We start from the raw sequence: 5,241 nt of genomic DNA, 5'->3' as shown, positions 1-5,241 counted from the left end.
ATTTACTTATTCAATGCCATACCTATCAAACTACGAATAAACTTTATTTAGAGAATTAGAAAAAATATGACAAATTTCATTTGGAAAAACAAAAGATCAAGAATATCAAGGGATCAAATGAAGAAAAATGTGAAGAATGGGGACCTAGCAGTACCAGATCTTAAACTGTACTATAAAGCAGTGGTCACTAAAACAATATAGTACTGGCTAAGAGAGAGAAGGGTAGACCAGTAGAATAGTCTTGGGGGGATTTTTTTTTCGCCATGGCTGCATTAGGTGGGGGCATTTGGGAGCATGAGGAGCTGGTACTATTCTGCAGGGGTACTGGACAGAGCAATGATTCTGACTTATGGAATGATACAGCATTGATAAAAGCATATGACAAAGCTGTGGCGTCATTTAAGAATGCTTTAAAGAATGGTGAAATTTCTGAAACTTCAGACAAACAAAAAAGTACTGGACCAAAAAGAAAAAATATTAAGAACAGAAACAAGAAAAATCCTAACCCAACCTCATTGAAGCAGTGAAAAGTTGGTGATTCTTGTTGTGCAGTTTGGTCTGAAGATGGCAACCTGTATTCAACTACTATTGCAATAACAGATCAGAAGAGAGGAATGTGTGTTGTAGTTTACACTGGCTATGGAAATAAAGAATAACAGAATCTTTCAGATCTTCTTCTTCCAAATAGTGAAGGAGTTCATGAGGAGGAAACTATTTTTGAAAATGAAAATGAAAGTCAAAGTCAGTATTCAAGAGGTGAAAGTGAAAAATCCTCCAGATCACCTGGAAACAAACAGAATCTTATCAAATCCAAAGCTGGTTATTGGAACTCTTATTTCCCTCCTCTACCACCACTTCCCCTTCCAGTACCAGGGCTGGGCAAGCCTGGACTGAAATTCAGTGGCCCACCACCCTTTCTCACAGGCTGACCCCCTCCATTTCCTTCAGGACCACCATTGATTCCTCCACCACCTCCCATGTCTCCCGATTCTCCTGAAGATGATGATGCTTTGGGTAGTATGTTAATAACCTGGTACATACTGGTTACTATCTGGGCTTAAAACAACATAAAAAAGAAGGAAGACATCAGCACTTCAATTGAGGAGTACAAATCTCTCCCAAGGAGAGTGGCATTTTATCCTGTCCTGGTGGAGAAGAACAAAGTTGATTTTCCCCCCACCCCTTCAAGAAGACTTGACTGGAGAGTGCAGTCCAATGTATAACTCTTGAATATGTTCTTATGTACACAGGTTTTTAATTAATAAGCTAAATATATTTAGAAAAAGGGATGTTTGCATAGTTGAATAAAACTGGGAATATGAAAGTCCAAAAAAAAAAAAAGAATAGTCTTGGGGTAATGACCTCAGCAAGACAGTGTATGATAAACACAAAGATCCAAGGTTTGTGGGCAAGAACCCACTATTTGACAAAAACCGCTGGCAAAATTGGAAAACAGTATGGGAAAAATTAGGTTTAGGACATCTTACACCCTAAATCCAAGATAAATTCAAAATGGGTAAATGACTTCATAACCATAAACAAATTAGGTAAACCTAGAATAGTATACCCATCAAATCTATGGGAAAGGAAGGAATTTACAACCAAGCAGGAGATAGAGAACACTACAAAATGTTAAATGAATAATTTTGATTACATTAAATTAAAAAGGGTTTGTGCAAACAAAATTAGAAGGGAAGCAACAAATTGGGAAAAAAATCTTCATAACAAAAACCTCTGACAAAAGTGTAATTTCCCAAATTTATAAAAATCTAAGTCAATTGTGCAAAAAATCAATCCATTCCCTAATTGGCAAATGGTCAAGGGACTTGAATAGGAAGTTTTCATATGAAGAAATCAAAACTGTCAATAAACACATGAAAAAGTGTTCTAAATCTCTTATAATTACAGAAATGCAAATCAAAACAACACTGTGCTACCACCTTACACTGAGCAGATTTGACAATATGACAGTAAAGGAAAATAATAAATGTTGGAGGGAAATAATGGGACATGGCTGGTGGAGTTGTGAATTGATCTAAGTATTCTTTAGAGTAATTTGGAACTATGCCCAAAGGGCTTTAAAAGACTGCTTGCCCTTTGACCAAGCTATACCATTGTTGGGTTTTTACCCCAAAGAGACAATGGAATCCTATTGTACTGAGAGGAATGATGAACTGGAGGTATTTCATGTGAACTAGAAAGACTTCCAGGAATTGATGCAGAGCAGAACATTGTACACAGAGACTGATACATTGTGGCACAATTGAATGTAATAGACTTTTCTATTAGTAGCAATGCAATGACTCAGTACAATCCAGAGGAACTTGCCAGAAAGAATGCTATCCCCATCCAGAGAAAGAATTATGACATAGACTAACCTTGTTAATTAATATGTATGCAAAAATCCTTAAATATACACTAGATAGGAAACCACAATAATATGTCACAAAGATTACATATTGTTATTTAACAGATTTATCCCAGGAATGGAGGGATAGTTTAAGATAAGGAAAACAATCACCATAAATCTTTATATTACTGAGAAAAGTGACATGATTAGATACAGGAAAAGCTTTTGACAGAATACGACACTCATTCCTACTAAAAACAATGTAAAGAATTGCTTAGTCCTTAGCACCCTTCTGCCTTGGAAGGTAATATTGATTCTAAGATGAAAGGTATTGATTTTCTTTCTTTTTTTAAACACTTAACTTCTGTGTATTGGCTCCTCAGTGGAAGAGTGGTAAGGGTGGGTAATGGGGGTCAAGTGACTTGCCCAGGGTCACACAGCTGGGAAGTGTCTGAGGCCAGATTTGAACCTAGGACCTCCCATCTCTAGGCCTGGCTCTCAATCCACTGAGCTGCCCAGGTGCCCCACAAAGGTATTGATTTTCTAAAAAAACATAGTATTAGAAATGCTATCAATAAGATAAAATTTTAAAAAATTGAAAGAATCAGAATAGGCAAAGTGGTTTTTGTCAAAGAGTTGATTTTTGTCCCAAAAGTTGAGCTTTTTGGGTTTATCATACACTGTCTTGCTGATGTCACTTACCCCAAGTCTATTCCACTGATCCTCCCTTCTGTCTCTTAGCCAGTACCATACCGTTTTGATGACCACTGCTTTATAGTACAGTTTAATATCTGGTACTGCTAGACCCCCTTCCTTCACATTTTTTTTCATTATTTCCCTTGATATTCTTGATCTTTTGTTCTTCCAAATGAACATTGTTACAGTTTTTCCTAATTCAGTAAAAAAGTTTTTTGGTAGTTTGATAGGTATGGTGCTAAACAGGTAAATTAATTTGGGTAGAATGGTCATTTTTATTATGTTAGCTTGTCCTACCCATGATCAATCAATATTTTTCCAATTGTTTGGAAAGTGTTTTGTAGTTGTTTTCGTATAATTCCTGTGTTTATTTTGGTAGATAGATTCCTAAGTATTTTATATTGTCTAGGGTGATTTTAAATGGTGTTTCTCTCTCCACCTCTTGCTGCTGTGATGTGTTGGAAATAGATAGAAATGCTGATGATTTATGTGCATTTATTTTATATCCTGCAACTTTGCTAAAGTTGTTGATTATTTCTACAAGCTTCTTAGTTGATTCTCTAGGATTTTTTAAGTATACCATCATCTCACACCCTACACCAAGATAAATACAGAATGGCTGAATGACTTGAATATAAAGAGGGAAACTATAAATAAGTTAAATGAACATAGAATAATTTACTTGTCAGATCTCTGGAAAGAAAAGATTTTAAATCCAAGCAAGAGTTAGAGAAATTACAAAATGTAAAATAAATGATTTTGATTATATCAAACTCAAGCTTTTCTACAAACAAAAACAATGTAGCCAAAATCAGAAGGGAAACAACAAATTGGGGAAAAATCTTTATAACAAAAAACTCTGACAGGGTTACTTACTCAAATATACAAGGAGTTAAACCAGTTGTATAAAAAATCAAGCCATTCCCCAATTTATCAATGGGCAAGAGACATGAATAGGCAATTTTCAGATAAAGAAATCAAAACTATGAATAAGCACATGAGAAAGTCTTCTAAATCTCTAATAATTAGAGAAATGCAAATTAAAACAACTCTGAGGTATCACCTCACACCTAGCAGATTGGCTAAAATGAAAGAAGGGGAGAATAATGAATGCTGGAGGGGATGTGACAAAACTGGGACAGTAATGCATTGCTGGTGGAGCTATGAACTGATCCGATCATTCTGGCTGGTAATTTGGAACTATTCTCAAAGGGCTATAAAAGAATGCCTGCCCTTTGATCCAGCCATACCATTGTTGGGTTTGTACCCCAAAGAGATCATAGATAAACAGACTTGTACAAAAATATTTATAGCTGCACTTTTTGTGGTTGCAAAAAACTGGAAAATGAGGGGATGTCCTTCAATTGGGTAATGGCTGAACAAATTGTGGTATATGCTGGTGATGGAATACTATTGCCCTAAAAGAAATAATTAACTGGAGGAATTCCATGTGAACTGGAAAGACCTCCAGGAATTGATGCAGAGCGAAAGGAGCAGAGCCAGAAGAACATTGTACACAGAGACCAATACATTTTGGTAAAATAGAATGTAATGGACTTCTGTTCTGGCAGCAATGCAATGACCCAGGACAATTCTGAGGGATTTATGGAAAAGAACGCTACCCATATTCAGAGGATGAACTACAGGAATGGAAACAAAAGAAAAACAACTGCTTGAACACATGCGTTGAGGCGGACATGATTGGGGATGTAGACTTGAAACTATCACACCAATGCAACTATCAACAATTTGGAAATAGGTCTTGATCAATGACACATGTTAAAACCAGTGGAAATACGCATCAGCCAAGGGGGGCGGGGCTCGAGGGGTGAAGGGGAAAGAGTATGAATTATGTAATCATGTTAACTTTTCTAAAAAATAAATATTAATAAATGTTTTTAAAAAGAATAGGCAAAGAGGTAAACTATCTCTGTTTGTAGACAACATGGTGGTGTATGTGAAATATCCTAGATATTCCATTAAAAAGTTATTTGAAACTATCAATTATTTAAATGAAGAAGCAAGATATAAAATAAGACCACATTCGTCATGAGCATTTTATATATTACTAAGAGAGTTCTGAAAAAAGAGAGAGATAGAAAGAGATATTCCATTTTAAATAATCATAGATCAAATAAAATGTTTTGGAGCATATTTGTCAAAGCAAATGCAGGAACTACATGCACATAATTATA

General features: G+C 35.6%; 1 pseudogene; it reads left to right on the top strand.

Moving 5' to 3' along the window:
* Positions 1 to 263: 263 nt before the first annotated feature.
* On the top strand, positions 264 to 1,102 carry LOC123231133 (annotated as a pseudogene).
* The last annotated feature ends 4,139 nt before the right edge of the window (positions 1,103 to 5,241 follow it).

The sequence above is a fragment of the Gracilinanus agilis genome, chromosome 1 (genome assembly GCF_016433145.1).
Source record: "Gracilinanus agilis isolate LMUSP501 chromosome 1, AgileGrace, whole genome shotgun sequence".
In the NCBI taxonomy this organism is placed as follows: Eukaryota; Metazoa; Chordata; class Mammalia; order Didelphimorphia; family Didelphidae; genus Gracilinanus; species Gracilinanus agilis.
This window is presented reverse-complemented; position numbering and strand designations above follow the sequence as displayed.